The following is an 18,371-nucleotide window of genomic DNA, read 5'->3' on the forward strand; positions in this document are numbered from 1 at the left end:
TTAAGCCATTTTTTATTGGAAAAAGTATAACATAAACTTCCCTAGTTCAGAGAATAAGCCAGTTCTTGTCATGATTCTAGTTCAGTGGCCTCTTTGAACTGTTTTGCAGCATTTCTGAAAATTTGAATGTTGTTGGTTGAGTGGTTTATGAGATAAAGGTACATGTAACACTAAAAATGTCAAATGCCAGAAAATGCGATTAAAGTAATTTATTATGAAAATTCACAAATACCTTTTATTCTATTATCAAAAGTGTCCAGCAGAGTAATCAGGGTCATCTTCTAGTTCTTCTTCTTCACCTAGAAGCTTTCTTCTCCTTGCTGCCCTTGCTTTTTTTGTATTAAATTCAGCTGCATACTGAGCCTTCCTTACTCGCACGCTGTCCAGAAGCTGAAGACCTCTGATGGTGTTGATACCAGGAGCAATGCCGAGCCTTGCCATGACCTTTAGCCTACCCATATGACCATCATTGAATGAAATAACAGCATCACTGACTCCCCATTTCAATGTTTTTATCCCAACAAATACATTCTTAGGTACACGAGTCCAAATGAGGTTGTTGAACGACTCGTTTTGATTCTGGGTACAACCATGAAGACATTTTCGCAGAAGATCAGGATGCCCCAAGTCTCTATATATTGGTTTAATTACTTCCATAACAGCCAATGGAATATAATTTTTATGGTGATAAGGATCCCCAGTAGCTTGAGATTTTCTATAATTGCACCATGACTGAGGACCATCTGGACAAGCAAAATGTTGAGGATTATCATCAGTTGATGATCGATGTAAATATGTGGCCCATACAGCTTGTCTCATTTCCTGCAAATTATTTGCATTATTTCTTATTGCCATACCATAGTATTGTTGTAATTCATTTATAATTTTATCTGACAGGCGACCTCTAATGGTTTTACCATCTGACAAAATTTTGTCCTTCAGATTCTGTTTCAGTTTCCTTAGACGAGTGCCCATTCGTTTCTGAACATGACCGACACATTCTAGTTTAGTTATTGTCTTATTGACATATGGCATGGATTCTGTAACACTTTTGTATGCCTTGGAGTCCCCATCTCCAAGGAATTTTGTGTAAAATACTCCCCGTTCTTTTTCTGATCTGCTAAACATTTTCACAGCAGCGGCAGCCTCCATGCCTCCACTCGTACCTTCATAATTCTTGCTACATATGTGAGCTGCTTCTATCTTACCAGATGCACAATGGTAACAATGTTTAGTGAGCACTTCATAGTCCAAAACTTTACCGCTGTCCACACTAGTAACAGTAGCAACAGCATTTTTGGATGTGTGACCCCTTTTCTGCCAGGTTCCATCAAAAGCAACAGGGATATCTGGGTTTCCTTCATTTATATATTTTGCTTCACTGGCAGCAGCTTTCATTGATAAATCTGCTACAGACTGAACAGCATCTCCTATCACTTCAGTGTAATTGTCAATTTTAGCAGGTGGAGGTGGAAGATTCATTATGGCACAAAATGTTTGAGCAGCAGTATGTCCTTTACCAATTGCTCTCATTGCATACATTAGCCTGATATTACTCTCAAACAAATTGCTACTGCATGTTTTAGAGCTCCAAAAACAGGTCTCATTTTCACAACTGGCACAAACTATAGCAATTTTGCAGGAAAGTCCTATAGATTTTGTTATGTTCATATCAAAAGAACCTCCACAAAGATTACAACACAAACATTTCTTCATAAACTCAGTAAAAACAGGAAAGTCGACTAAAACATATTGTTCATTAGAAGCTTCATCTGTAATTTCACTTGCACAGTTTGATAACTTCTTTTTTGATGCACTGGTGGGCGTGTCTCCTTCACACATCTCAGCTGTACAAACGTCAGAACTTTCACCAGCATCAACAGGTGCTGAAGCAGAATCACTTGAACAAACGTTATTTGTAAATCTATTACCGCGAAACTTTCGCTTTTTAAATAATGATGCACTCCTAGGCATCGTAGAAACTACGCACTCACCACTGAAAGTCAAAACAAGACAGATAACAAACTCCAAATGAGCGACAAACTAAACTCGAGGCTCAAAACAAACACTCACAGATCAAAAACTGAACAATAAACACAGCTAGTCGTAAAAACAATGGTACCTATGGAAGGATCAAAGATTCTACAACTGAAGAGTGAAATCCACAGCCTTCTATATGTAATGTTTTCGGAAATGCGAAGATTTAAATGTGTACAAATCACAAGATGGGTAACTTTGCTGGGCGCACATGTAATTTTGAAAAATTAAATAAAAATACTTCCAATTGGAATTTCTTAACAAATTTTGCACCATTTTAAGCAGAAAATTTCAAATTAAGTTATAAGGTTAAAAACTGAAAATGTGAATTTTTTCCATTTTCCGGCATTCCAACTCCCCTTAAAGTATGAGCCAGGTCCCTTACAGAATTGTGGAAGAAAAGATGTGAGATTACATAGCAGGCAAAGTAGCCTATGAGGAGAGTGATGAATTGAGAGAAAGAGATGAAACACAGGAAAGTGACATAACCTGGCGCCGGAAGCTTTGATAAAATTTGTGTCAGTAGCAGGAAATTAAAAAAAAAGGGCACTCCGTCATCAGGCCACGAGTGGCCTACCAGGACCATCCGATCGCCGTAGTCATCCTCATTGGAGGATGCGGATAGGAGGGGCATGGCATCAGCACACCGCTCTCCCGGTCGTTATGACGGTATTCTTGATCGAAGCCGCTACTATTCGGTCGAGTAGCTCCTCAATTGGCATCGCGAGGCTGAGTGCACCCCGAAAAATGGCAACAGCGCATGGCGGCTTGGATGGTCACCCATCCAAGTGCTGACCACACCCAACAGCGCTTAACTTCGGTGATCTCATGGGACCCAGTGTATCCACTGCGGCAAGGCCGTGTCAGTAGCAGGAAATGGAAAAATAAATTAATTGAACAAAGATAACATTAATTCAAAACAATTTTATTTGTAGGGAAATAAAGAATAAAGGGAATTCAATCATGAAGTGAAGTGTCACATGTTGGTGAGGTCTTTCACTGCAATCATGAAGTTATTTTGTTGTGTTTTACAGTAGTGTGTGACGGCTGTTTTAGTTCTCTTTTTATTCGTATAAATATGTGTCTCTAGCAAATCAGCGTCTGTGCAGACTGCCCATAATTTGCCAACTTCAGTAGAATTCTCTATTTCTGTTTACTTGTATTCAAGAAAACCACCCGTTTGTAGTATACCAGTCAACAGAAAGAAAATTTTTAATGATAGTTAGAATAGTGAGCTTCTGCTTAACAGACCATTTATATTTTTCAAAGTACAAAAATTTCTAGGTGCTTGCATGTCTTTACATTACAGTGAAGTCACTAAAATGATACAGCAACTGGCATGAGGAAACATCATATTTGAGATGTTATAATGCACTCAAGAATATGCAATGCAGAGATTAAATAAAATAATTAACTGACAAAATTACCAGCTCTGGAATTTTTAAATTAAACCAGTGGCTGAAGATTTGAAATGATCTTGCTTACCTCACAGTCATAGTTTTCATTTCATGAAAGATTTCTGGCAATCTTATGTCATGTTTTTGTTGGTTGTTGTTGTTGTTGTTGTTGTGGTGGTGGTGGTGGTGGTGGTGGTGGTGGTGGTGGTCATCCAAAGACTAGTTTAATGCAGCTCACCATGCTCGTCTATCCTGTTTTAAGTCTCTTCACCTCTGAATAACTACTGCATCCTATTTTGATGTGAACTTGCTTGCTGCAGTGTATACAGGGTGATAAGATCCATGACAACTGGGAGATCCAGGAAAAGCTCGGGAATTTTCTCATCCGAGGGAAAAACGAGAAAAGCCTGGGAATTTTTCATTGTTTTAGTTTTCAGTTAATTTTTTTTAATGTTGACTGCTAGGAACCAATACTCTAACAAAGGATATTATTGTATCATGCTACTGCAGCAATAAAACATGAATGAGAGAAAAAAATAATCAAAAGTAAAACTTAAGTTGCAAAGGAAATTCGCCATATATAACAACAAAACACAGTGCTTATACAAGCATATGCCAACAGCAAACTGTGTCAAATGCTTTAGGAAGACTATGCAATGCTTTTATAACAACAAATTGCCACCAATGACCGTGACGTCACAACTGTTTACATTAGATTTGTTTGAGCAGCTGTGAGCAAGCACATGCGCAGTTTCGTTGCATATGAGTAGTACCTTCTCTGGCTTCTGGCTACAGAAATGTGGCTATTAGCTGTATAAGCAGTAGCAGCTAACAGCCTGATGCTACCCGGTAAAATTTGACTGGCGCGCCCAGGCTGCCAGATTCACACATGCGCAGGGGGCAAACTGGGGTATCTGCCCCGGCTGCAATTTCAGGGGGAGTGGAGGGGGAGTGCCAAATTCATACTCTTGAGTGAAAAAACCTTGTCTCACGGGTATACACTCGCGCACACACACACACACATATCCATCCACACATATACAGACACAAGCAGACATATTTAAAGACAAATATGTCTGCTTGTGTCTGTATATGTGTGGATGGATATGTGTGTGTGTGCGAGTGTATACCCGTCCTTTTTTCCCCCCTAAGGTAAGTCTTTCCGCTCCCGGGATTGGAATGACTCCTTACCCTCTCCCTTAAAACCCACATCCTTTCGTCTTTCCCTCTCCTTCCCTCTTTCCTGATGAGGCAACAGTTTGTTGCGAAAGCTTGAATTTTGTGTGTTTGTTTGTGTGTCTGTCGACCTGTCAGCACTTTCATTTGGTAAGTCACATCATCTTTGTTTTTAGATATATATTTCCTACGTGGAATGTTTCCCTCTATTATAACTATATATATATATATATATATATATATATATATATATATATATATATATATATATATATATATATATAGAGGGAAACATTCCACATGGGAAAAATATACCTAAAAACAAAGATGATGTGACTTACCAAACGAAAGCGCTGGCACGTCGATAGACACACAAACACAAACATACACACAAAATTCAAAAAATATATATATATATATATACACACACACACACCCTGTGTACAAGTGCCCTTGTACAATGTTTGCCTGTGTAAGTCCCTCCATTACCAAATTGACAATTCCTTCACATCTCTGCATTTTGTGTCCTATACTTTGGCCAGTGTCAGTTATTTAACTGCCCTAACAGCAATACTCCTCCTTCTTTTAGAGTCTTGTTTCCTGATATGATTTCCTCAACATCAGCTGATTTTATTTGACTGTCTTTCATTACCTTCATTTGACCCTTTTTTTTAAAAAATATATCCATCTGGTAACTTCTTTTCGATATACTTTACATTCCATTCAACTCACCGTTTAAGACCTTTCTCATCTCTGACAGAACCATAGTGTTACCGGTACACAAATTTTTGTTTTTTCTCCTTGAACTTTAGTTGCCATTCCAAATTTATATTTGGTTTCCTTTCCTGCTTGCTCGGTGTACGGATTGAATAACATTGATGATAGGCCAAGGCCTTATCACACTCCCTTCCAGAAGTGGCACATGGCTTCAGTGAAAGTCCGTGAATGTGTTGTCAGTGTGGTCAAAGTCTCAAGTGCCAGAAGTCCTTCTATCCTCCTCCTCTCCTTTCAGTTATGTCACAGAATACTCTCCCAGACAGCTGAATGCATTGAAGTGCTCAGTTCTGGGGCATGGGGAGGTGCACGGGACCCAGACTGAATCCAATCAGCAGACTAATGATGACAGCTGGAGAGCCTGGAGGTGGTTTTTGGTGTTCCCCACATCCAACTGGGTTAATACCAGGGTGATACCCAGGCCCTGCCTCAATTCACAAACATTTAGACAACTTTTTGACATCTGCATTTGATGTAACACAATATACAGGTAGATGGGTGCACACATTCAGTCCTGGGGGGGCGGGGGGGGATGGTTGTGTTAGGAACGGCATCAGGCCATCCACGAGGAATTGTTCCTCAAAACAGGTGTTTTTGACAATTGTATGTATGCAGAAACTACCAAGTTTCATCTCAGATAAGAAAAACAAACTTAGAAATAATGCTTTATCTGGCAGACGCCATTAACAAGCAAAGAACTTGCTAGCAGCTGAAAGTAGTTGCACATGTTTTGCAACATTATTTCATTTACTCAATTTTGAAACTCTTGCTAGGTATGGGCTCTTAAGTTACCAATTTCTGTTGCACTCTAATGTGATATTTACAAACATAGCATTACTTCATTCCAGTGTATAGAATTACCAGTGTCACAGAAAAATGTCTTTAACATTATAGAAACATTAATATTAAACGTCAGTCAGTTATGCATGATAGGTAACTACAGTGACAGGAATTCAAGAGCGAAGTTTCAGCCCCTCTGTTGGTTTTCTTTAACTATAAGCAGTGGATTCCCCTTTATTGCAAGCAGTGGAATGTGAAGTCATATATATTTGATAAACTTCCTTTAGACTCTGCTTTTTGGGGCTTATGGAAGCCCATAAGGAGTCATACTCCATAGAAGCTGAGCTGCTACATGGAGCTAATAGGCATTCCAAGACACACTGCACTCCATGTTTTAAAAATTCAATATCAGTGGTTCTAAAAATATTGACTCATTATTTAAATGTGAGTGGAAAATATTCTAAATGCATTTTAATAATTTAAATTCTACAATACCTTATTGAAAAATATATTTAATGTATCTATCAGGGCGGCTCTGCTTCAGAGCCTTTAATTCTGGTGCCTGTTGCCGACCCATGTGCCTTGTTTTGACATTGGTCTTTCAGTACTCTGTCAAATTATTCTCTCAGTATTACATTTCTGTGAGTAGAATATTTGCTGTCACCCTGGGGATGCCCACCTGCTGACTTCCACATTTCCTTCATCTTCATTTTATTATTGGCGGTACAAAAGCTGTCCATTATGTTTTTAGCCTTCTTGCCTTTTCCCTTATGAATTTCCCAGCTAGATCAGAAAACATTCTTGGCAGATACCTCTACTTGGTAGATGCGTCACCCTGGGATCGAGGGACTGATGGCCTAGTTGTCTGGTCCCCAATGCTGCAGAATAATATTACAGCAATAAAACAAATGAGAGAAAAACACCAATATAAAACTTAAGAAAATGCACCATTTACAACTAAACACAGTACGCACACAAGCATTCGCCAACAGCAAAATGTGTCGAAGGCTGTGGGACAAAGACTACGAAATACTTCATAACGACAAACTGCTTTCGATGAGCGTGGTATCACACCTGTGACACCAATAGGTTCATCTGAGCAGTTGCCAGTGGGCTCATGCACATGCACAGAGCTGGAGTCACATATGAGCAGCGCCTTCTTCTACTTCTCGCTCCTTAAAGTGTGGCTATTAGATGTTTAAGCAGTAGCTGCTAGCAGCCAGATGCCATCCAGAAAAATTTTTTCTGGTACATCCAAGCTGCCAGATTTGTGCATGCGCAGAGCAGTGACAGCTGTTGTGGGGAGTAGTATCCACATGACCCATATTTACATTTGATGACTTTGCTATTTTCTCTTGATTTACAGCTGTCATGTCAAATGAAACAAAATAGATTTGTGTGGCTGAGAGCTATCGAATGAATTTCAAGACATTCAAATAATTGTGGACAACTAAAGTGAGTTAGTAATTTCAGTTTTTGATTTTATTATATTTCCACATTATTGGCCATCAAGCATTAATTGCATAGCAGAAGAATGAAGTTATTTTTGTTGATTTGCTAGAGAAATTTGGCTTTTATTAATCATTTCCACAGAGGCAGTCAATTTATTTGAAATGAAATGTTTCATTCCACACTATTAGCAGGTTTGAACAGTTCTCTGAATTTCAAGTGCACTTTTTCATCACATGGCCTGTATGGCGTTGTTGTTGTTGTGGTGGTGGTGGCCTTCAGTCCAGAGATTGATTTGATGCAGCTCTCCATGCTACTCTATCCTGTGCAAGCTGCTTCATCTCCCAGTACCTACTGCAACCTACATCTTTCTGAATCTGTTTAGTGTATTCATCTCTTGGTCTCCCTCTACGATTTTTACCCTCCACGCTGCCCTCCAGTACTAAATTGGTGATTCCTTGATGCCTCAGAATATGCCCTAGCAACCGATCCCTTCTTCTAGTCAAGTTGTGCCACAAATTGCTTTTGTCTCTAATTCTATTCAATACCTCCTCATTAGTTGTGTGATCTATCCATCTAATCTTCAGTATTCTTCTGTAGCACCACATTTCGAAAGCTTCTACTCTTCTTGTCTAAGCTATTTATCGTCCACATTTCAGTTCCATTCATGCCTACACTCTGTACAAATACTTTCAGAAATGACTTCCTGACACTTAAATCTATACTCAAGGTTAACAAATTTATCTTCTTCAGAAATGCTTTCCTTGCCATTGCCAGTGTACATTTTATATCCTCTCTACTTCGACCATCATCAGTTATTTTGCTCCCCAAATAGCAAAACTCATTTACTACTTTATTGTCTCATTTCCTAATCTAATTCCCGCAGCATCACCCAATTTAATTCGACTACATTCCATCATCGTCATTTTGCTTTTGTTGATGTTCATCTTATATCCTCCTTTCAAGACACTGTCCATTCTGTTCAGCTGCTCTTCCAGGTCCTATGCTGTGTCTGACAGAATTACAATGTCATTGGCGAACCTCAATAGTTTTTATTTCTTCTCCATGGATTTTAATTCCTACTCCAAATTTTGCTTTTGCTTTTGCTTTTGTTTCCTTTACTGCTTGCGGGATATACAGGTTGAATAATATCGGGGATAGGCTACAACTCCCTTCCCAACCACTGCTTCCCTTTCATGTCCCTCAACTCTTATAGCTGCCATCTGGTTTCTGTACTAACTGTAAATAGCCTTTTGCTCGTTGTATTTATCCCTGCCACCTACAGAATTTGAAAGAGAGTATTCCAGTCAACATTGTCAAAAGCTTTCTCTAAGTCTACAAATGCTAGAAACGTAGGTTTGCCTTTCCTTAATCTATTTCCTAAGATAATTCTTAGGGTCAGTATTGCCTCACATGTTCCTGCATTTCTACTGAATCTAAACTGATCTTCCCTGAGGTCGACTTCTACCAGTTTTTCCATTCGTCTGTAAAGAATTCATGTTATTATTTTGCAGCCATGGCTTATTAAACTGATATTTCGGTAACTTTCACATCTGTGGACACCTGCTTTCTTTGGGATTGGAATTATTATATTCTTCTTGTAGTCTGAGGGTGTTTCGCCTGTCTCATACATCTTGCTCACTAGATGGTAGAGTTTTGTTAGGCCTGGCTCTCCCAAGGCTGTCAGTAGTCCTAATGGAATGTTGTCTACTCCCGGGGCCTTGTTTCGACTTAGTTCTTTCAGTGCTCTGTCAAACTCTTCACGTAGTATCATATCTCCTATTTCATCTTCATCTATATTCTCTTCCATTTCTATAATATTGTCCTCAAGATCATCGATCTTGTATAGACCCTCTGTATACTCCTTCCACCTTTCTGCTTTTCCCTCTTTGCTTAGAACTGGGTTTCCATCTGAGCTCTTGATATTCGTGTAAGTTGTTCTCTTTTCTCCAAAGGTCTCTTTAATTTTCCTGTAGGGAGTATCTATCTTGCCCCTAGTGATATGCACCTCTACATTCTTCCTTATATTTGTCCTCTAGCCATCCCTATGGCATTACGCCACAATAGAGAACCAAACATGAGATAATACAGTTTGATGCTCCAAGAAAACTGACTTCCCAGAAACCACACTGAAAAGCTTAAGCAGACACTTACATATCTGCCTTCCATGAAAATTAACATTTTTAACATTTATCTGGTACCTCCTCTAGGCTGCTAACTGGTTGCAGAAAAATATTCGAAATGGTGGTTTGAGAACTTTAAAGTAAATTTCCTTTTACACAAAATGAATTATGTTACACGTGAGAGTGTGCAATGCATTTCTTAAATCACTGAGCATTTGACGCTCATTCAAAACTTCACACCTTAAGCACCAGCCGCTTAGAAAAATTGAGAGCCCAGGAAACCATACATTTATGCCATCATTTAAAATTTTACTGGCACATTTGTGTTTGATGTATCTTAAAGGGCAACACACATGCGAAAAGACCAATAGTGTATGTGAAAGCTTAGCTTTCCTTGTGGCTGTACAATATGCATATTAATTTAAACCATGAACTCTTCCTATTTATGTGTTTGTGCTACTTAATATTGATATTGCTATTTTCTAATTACATCATGTGTCCTCTACTCTGAATATCTGCCGCCATTTGCTGATGAAATAACATGACATGAGCTATGATTGACTGACAAAAATGCATCATAATCTCAATTTCAGGATTTAGGAAACTAATTTTATCTGTTTCATGGAATTCATATTTAACGAAAATAAGCAGTGTACGTGTTGCTGTGCATCAAAGATCTTTCCAAAAAGCATTTTTCCTTTTTTTCTCCTAGGTTTCATTTACAAAAGTGCCTGGAAGCTCTATGCTGATATGTAAAACCTTTACCATTCAAAGGATTGACAAGTTTTGTAGTTCCAAGGGAAATTATATTGTTACTTAACACAGACAAAATTTATTTCTCACCCAGGAAAAGTGTATTTCTAACTGGGAAATCAAAACTATGGATTGTTGATAATGTGCACCACTCCTCAGTTCCCCCCCCCCCCCCCCCCCCCCTCCCTCCCCCCGTCTACTTGAATTCAAGTGTTAGCAGTTGAAATTCATGTGTGAGGATCGCTGCTGGCTGTATTTACCTCTACAAGTTGCGGTTCACTCTGAGCCTCAAACAGTTTCTTGTAGAACAAGTCTTCATGTATTATGAGGCTCGACCTCTTCTTGCCCTGAGCGTCAGGTTTTGGAAGCCTCATAACATCTCACAAGCTGTGCATCATGAACACAGGCACTACCTCTCATTTCTGTGCTGCAACTGGGTCATCCTCAGCCATCAACCTCTCTTTCTGTTCTCCTGCCCTCATGGCCACTGTTCAGTGGGAAGTCACTGATGACCCCCATTACAGTGACCACATCCCACTCCGGATTCCCCTACTGGACAGACCTGTCCCTGAAGGGACCAGCCATGTTGGATGATCAACAGAGCTGACTAGACATTATTGAGACAGCTGACTGTGTTTGAATGCTGCGACCATTACACATGTGATCCACCATGCCAATGACTTTTCCATCCCGACATCCTCTAGTCATCTCTTAAGACAACCTGTCACTTACTGGACTGATGAGTACCATTCAGTAATCTGAGTCTGGCTTTGTGATGGTTCCAAGTGCCACCCAGTGGCAAAAAACCTCACAACCTTTCGAGTGGTGAGGACCAAGGCTCGACACATCATTAAAGAGAGCAAGAAAAGGTCATAGCAAATGTTACTGGCCTATATCAACTCTTCCACTGTTTTACAAAAGTACAGAAAGCCATCAGGAGGATTTCCAGTAAACACAGTCGTTTACCAACAGCAGCAGTTGGTTGGTTGTTTGTTTGGGGGAAGAGACCAAACTGCGAGGTTATTGGTCTCATAGCATTAGGCAAGGATGGGGAAGGAAGTTGGCTGTGCCCTTTCAAAGGAACCATCCTGGCATTTGCCTGGAGCGATTTAGGGAAATCACGGAAAACCTAAATCAGGATGGCCGGACGCAGCAGTGCTAAAACAAGGGTGTCTCCAAACCACACTCTGATACATCAGCCAGCCAGTGGCAGAGCATTTTGCAATGGATACTGCCAAAATTCCAGCCAGGATCCAGCAGTATGCTGCTAATGTGTGACTGTGGAGAGGGTCCAATTGGACTTCAGATCTAATAATTCAAAGTCTTACAGTTTCCCTTTGTCCAAATGGGAGCTGCAATGTTTGATGCTAATGATACTGCACATGGTCACAGTCAGATCCGTTAAAATATGCTCCGACATTTGCAAGTTGTATCAAAGAAAATCTTCCTTGAATGTTTTAATTTCATATGGCAGACAGGCCCCTTTCCCAGCTTGTTGAGAGAGGCTATTTTGATACCTCTCCTCAAACCAGGAAAGGCCTGAACATATCTCAATAATTACTGAAGTGTCACCTTAATGAGCTGTGTAGGAAGGACCTAGGAATGAATGGTTAACCGTCATCTAGTCTGGATGTTAGCTGGTAACTCCTTAACTGCTCTTAGTGTGGATTCAGGAGATTTCGATCTGCTGTTGACAACCTGACACTTTTAGTGTGTATCCAGCAGGGTTTCCTATGTCACTGTCTCAGTATCTTTCATATCAGTAAGGCATTCGACACTACTTGGAGACACATTATTCTAGGACAGCTCCACCAGTGGGGCTTTCATGGCCACCTCCCCTTCTTCGTATGATCCTTCCTACCGAAGCATTTTTTAGGTCCCAAGTTGCTGACATACTGGCGGATCATTTTGAACAGGAGAATGGTGTTCCTCAAGGCAGTGTTTTAAGTGTTACCCTCTTTGCCATATCAATAAGCAGCATCACATTTATGGTAAGAAGTCCTGTACAATACACCTTATTTGTGGATGATTTTGCAGTTTTCTGTTTCTCCTTCAGTGTTGCAACAGTGACTCATGAGTAACAACTTACTGTGCTGAGGTTAATGGAGTGGGCTGAAAATACAATGTTCATTTTTCTGCAGATAAGTGTGTGTGGGGGGGGGGTTCTCATATTTTTAATTTACCTGTCTTGCATATGAGGGACACCATTCTACATTTTAAAGACTCTTTGGGGTTTCTGGGCCTCATTTTTTACTCCAAACTGTCTTGGTTACCACACCTTAAGGCCCAGAAGGTACTGAGTTTCTTATAGTGCCTTAGCCCCAGGTCTTGGGAAGCTGACAGGGTGTGTGCACTCCAGTTTTATAGGGCCTTCATGCAGCCGCAGCTAGATGACGGGTGCACAGTGTATGGACCAGTGAGGTCTGAACATCATTGATACTGTCCACCATGAGGGGATTAGGCTGACCACGGGTGCTTACAGGAACCCCACCCCCCCATGCCCAGTCTGTGTTGAGCCTGAGGTACCGCTACTCACTATCTAGGATATGTCAGGTATGTAAGATCCTCACTCCTCCAAATTCACCAGCCTACCAAAATGTTGTTCATACATCTCTGGAAAGCCTTTTCTTCCATCATCCACAAGCAACAAGGCTGTTTGGGATCCACATGCAGTTTCTTGGTATAGAGGAAGTACAACCCGAAATCAAGGGTTTTAACCACGTGCCACCATGGTTACTGCAAGAACCTGGAGTCATTTAGATTTACTGCAGTTGAGGAGAGGTTTCACTCCTGCATATATCTTTAACACATTTATTTTATGAAATCTTAACTGAGCACCACCACTCTGCAGCTGTGTTTATGGATGGGTCTAAATGGGGGGGCGGGGGGGGGGGGGGGACTCTGTTGGTTGCACTGTCATTTTCCTTGATTGTGCCCAATTGCCTCAAGACTTTACTGTCTTCGATGTGGAAGTATACATGATCTTGTGGGCACTAGAGCAGATGCAATGTGTTTGGAGTGCTACATTCCTTGTCTGTTATGACTCCCTGAGTGTATCTCTCTCTACAATGCTTGTACCGACCAGATAAAGTAGTCCAGAATATCCAGGACCCTCATCAGTCTACAAAGTCCATGATACAGCTGGGGATACTTCCTTCCATCTCTGCAGGCGGAATGAGGTCCTTCTTACTTGTCTTCCCATAGGTTACAGCCCTATGACACATGGCTCTTGCTCTGGCGAGAAGCAGCCTCCAATGTGTGGCACTTGTGGTGCGCAGATCACATTGTGCCATGTTTACTAGACAGTGCTTTATATTCGGATCAAAGGGCAGCAGCTCATTTGCTGATAGACTTGCCCACTTTTTAAATTGGGAATCGAATGAATGTAGTATGACTTTTAAGATTTTGTGAATTGTCCGACTTGTTCCCTAAAATTTTATGGCAGTGTTTTTAATGTGTTATCAGGCTGGCTGGCTCATCCATATTTTTTAAGTGATTTGCCAGCCGCATATTCCTGTGAATCTATTTTAGTTTTCCTCTTGTCTTGCTGAGATTTTTTTAAGGACATCCGTGATGGGAGCTAATATGATTGTGCGGGTGATTATAGTGGAGATTGGGTGGGATTTTATTTCAAATTGATTTTAATCTTTTCTTGCTTTTTAACCACATTCAGTTCAACTTATTTCATGTGGGTGCTGATAACCTCATCATTGAGTACCCCTAATCCACAATCACACATACAATAAGAATTTATGAGTTATTTCGGTCACTATATAAACCACCTTAGCCATCTGTAACATATTTCACCATCACTCTGAAGAAGCTGAATTAAACAGTATACGATTAATACAAGGTATCCTTTGCAAAAACAAGTATGGTGAGGTGGTATCAGAGCAAACAAAGTTGTGATAATACAAATTGTTTTGACACAAAGAAGAGAAAAAAATAATAATAAACAGAAAGAGTTGTGAATAACATGTCCATATACTTTTCTTGCTAACATCGTTGTAAGTAATTGAATATAACAACAGACAGAAGTTCTGACTTTAAATTCAGAACTGAGACCAGCAGTTTGAATTGATGCTGTAGATATGTACTAATGATAAATCATTGTTGTGCCAAGTGCAGTCAGTGTCACAGTAGATTCTTGTTGTGTTACAGATAATTTGTTTTCAGTCATTGAGTTTCCTAATCAACTTCGAATCTCAGAGGACCGTGTTCAGTATTTGTACAGTGTGTTTTGTCATTCGTAAAATTCTTGCATTAACAGCAAAACTAAATCTTATTTGCCTATAGCAAACAAATGTGTGTTAGTTTCAGTGTAACATAATCAAAGATCATCAGTTAGTGACATGGTTTAGTATGTCATTGTGATGATTCTAAAGATAATACAGTGTAGTGGTCCTGTGAACCTTACAGCAGGGAGGGCAAACTCTATGACACAGCTCTACAAAATAAATTTTTTTTTTTTTCGTTGCCAGGGAAGTTTGAACGAAAATGGGATATTGTTATGATAGTCATTCCGAGTATATTTGTACTTTTTCCAAATTGGCTCTGGTTTTTGAGATATAGGTTATTTGTGGAAATGAGAGTTTCATGTGGATAATATCGACTGCAGGGTCCATATATGGTGTAATGTATTTGCTACCTGTTTTTTAATTAGTGATATTGTACTATCTTTATTAAACAATTGTGCTCAGGGAGTGCATCTGTGTGGTTGAGGATTACATCATGCAAACATAACACTGTCAGCATGTGTTCAGTCCTGTTGTGCGGTGCGTGTGTTGAAGATATTGAGGGTTGTGCAGATTTGAATTCGGCGGTACTCGACATTCATTTGTTGGCCGAGGTAATCCCCGCAACAGCCAATAGGTAGCGTTCAGTGTAAACAAGAAAAATGGCGATGGTCGAAAGTCACACACATGTGCAGTGCAGCTTCAAGGAGATAGAACCTTTTCATCGTGACGTAGCAAATAAGAGGTGAGTATTCATTTCACACAAAACAATTAATGATGTTTGTTGGATGTGATTGACATGCAAATACAAGAAAGTTCTGCATAATATGTAGTATTTGTGCAATTTTGTTTTAGGAAAACACGAGCTCTTCACGCCGTCTTTGCGTGAACCATCCAGATGAGTTCTGATACATTTGTGGTGAATACGTTCTTCAAAAGAACAGGAAGAATATCACTCCTTTTGTGAAGGAAGCGTATCTGGCATATTTCGGAATTAAACTTGGAGATCAAGACAAGGCGTGGGCACCCCATAAAGTTTGTAAATGCTGTGTGGAGTGCTTACGGCAGTGGACAAAACGAAAAAGGAAAAGCTTAAACTTCGGAGTGCCTATGGTATGGCGAGAGCAGAAGAACCATACAGATGATTGCTATTTTTGCATTGTTAATGTGAAAGGTTTTAATAGGTTCAAAAAACGAAAGTGGGAATATCCCGATTTGGAGTCAGCAAGAAGACCGGTGGTGCACAGCAACGATGTTCCTGTACCAACCTTCACAACATTACCCACGCCAACCCCAGCAGTTCGACCAGAAGGAGCTCAGTGACTTGATACGAGAACTCAATCTTTCAAAGCAAGCATCAGAACTCTTAGCATCCAGGCTTAAGGAAAAGAACTGTTTTCATCCAAGTGTTAAAATAACAGCTTACCGGACGAGAGAAGAAAACCTTCTTCCATACTTCAACCAAGAAGAGGTTATAGTGTATTGCAGCAATATACCTGGACTTTTACTTGAATTGGGGCTGCCGGAATATAGACCAGAGGACTGGCGTCTCTTCATAGACAGTTCCACTAGAAGTTTAAAATGTGTTCTCCTACACAATGGCAATCGTTACGCATCTATTCCAATTGCCCACTCAACAAAACTTTGTGAAGCATATGCTAACATCAAGATGGTTCTGCAGAAAATTCAGTATATGCGGCACCAGTGGTTGATTTGTGTTGATTTGAAAATGGTGAACTTCTTGCTTGGACAACAAAGTGGATACACAAAGCACCCATGTTTTATCTGCATGTGGGATAGTAGGGCAAAGCATGAACATTGGAAGCAGAAAACATGGCCTCCAAGGGAAGCAAACATCATTAATGAACCTCTGGTTAGTAGGGACAAGATTGTTCTTCCACCATTACATATTAAGTTAGGAATAATGAAGCAATTCACCAAAGCTTTAGACAGAAATGGTAATTGCTTCACATACATCTGCAATACGTTCCCTGGACTCAGTAGTGAAAAACTTAAGGCAGGAATATTTGATGGTCCTCAAATTCGCAGGCTCATCAACGATACCAATTTTACAAGTGTCATGACTGTCACTGAAGCATCGGCCTGGAACAGTTTTGTCGCTGTTGTAAAATGTTTTTTGGGCAATCATAAAGCTCCCAATTACGAGGAACTGGTCAAAAACATGCTCACTAACTTTCAAAACTTAGGAGCTAACATGAGCATAAAATTGCACTTCCTTCACAGCCACTTGGATCGATTTCCTCGTAATCTAGGTGATTTCAGTGAGGAACAAGGAGAGCGGTTCCATCAAGATATGAAAGGAATAGAGGAGAGATATAAAGGAAGATGGGACAGGCATATGATGGCAGATTATTGCTGGAATCTGCAACGTGACTGTTCTGAAGAGACCTATAAAAGGAAAGCGTGCAGGAAGCGGTTCGTCATGGACGGAAAATGATATACTTATAGAGAAACTTTTCAATTGTGTTTTATATGTGGACAAATGCCTATCAGGTTTTCATAGAAGCTATTTATAAATATTATTTTCTTTTTTCATTGTAGTTTGTAGCGCTCGAGTTCAGTATTAGCATTTTTTTCTAATTTTTTGAATAAATCATGCATTATCTCAAAAACTAGAGCCAAACTGCATAAATGGTTGCTATATTCGTCCTCAGCACCACTAACCCATCCTAAAGCCACTCAAATATCCTTGGCAAGAAAATGAGTGTTGACCAATGTAATTGGTTCTTGGGGATAGATCTGTCTAACCGTCACATTGTTACAAAGAAAGTGGATTTTGAAATGTTGTGTTACTCATGCTGAAGTACTGCCTGCTGCCTGACATACAGTCATTGTAAGATTACCGAGCAAGGTGGTGCAGGAGTTAAAACACTGGAATAGCATTCAGTAGGAATGAAGGCCAAATCTCCAACGGGCCACTCAGATTCAGATTTATGTAAGTTTCTTAAAATGCCTAAGGAAAATATCATGATGGTTTCCAAGGACATGACTTCTTTTTCTTCTTCTACTACTTCTTCTTCTTCAGTAGCTCTACAGCCCTTGGTGAGCCTTGGCTTCTTCAACAATCTTCCTCCACACTTCTCGGTTATTTGCTGCTCTTTTCCACCCCCGGACTCCCATATTGCTGATATCCATTATTATTACCTCATCGATCCATCTTCTTCTAGGTCTCCCTTTTCGCCTAACTGAATGGATCATACCTTTCATCATTTTCTTTGGAATTCTATCCTCTGCCATTCTCTCCAAGTGTCCTAGCCATCATATTCGCTGTGATTTCACAAATTTTTCTATGTCCCTGCCTTGTATTAACTCTTGTAATTCGGCATTGTAGCGTATTCTCCAGCCTCCTTCTTCCCTTATTGGCTCATAGATTTTGCGTAGTATTTTCCGCTCAATGCTTCTTAGAGCATTTTTATTGTGTTCTGTCAATGTCCATACCTCTGAGCCGTATGTGATAACTGGGCGGACTAGGGAATTATATATTAGCAGTTTAGTTTTTCTTGTAACAAGGCTATTTTTGAAAAGCTGCATATTTGCAAAGTAAGCTCTGTTTCCTGCTTGTATTCTTTCCCTTATAGCCTTTCCAATACTGTTATCATTTGTTATTAGGGCTCCCAAGTAGTTAA

At 39.9% G+C, this 18,371-nt stretch overlaps 1 protein-coding gene across 3 annotated transcripts in view; it reads left to right on the forward strand.

The window, feature by feature from the left end:
* Window positions 1-18,371, forward strand: part of LOC126484598 (bromodomain-containing protein 7) — a 137,407-nt gene that overhangs the window by 88,768 nt on the left and 30,268 nt on the right. The window lies entirely within an intron of this gene.

This window comes from Schistocerca serialis, chromosome 6 (genome assembly GCF_023864345.2).
Source record: "Schistocerca serialis cubense isolate TAMUIC-IGC-003099 chromosome 6, iqSchSeri2.2, whole genome shotgun sequence".
NCBI lineage: Eukaryota > Metazoa > Arthropoda > Insecta > Orthoptera > Acrididae > Schistocerca > Schistocerca serialis.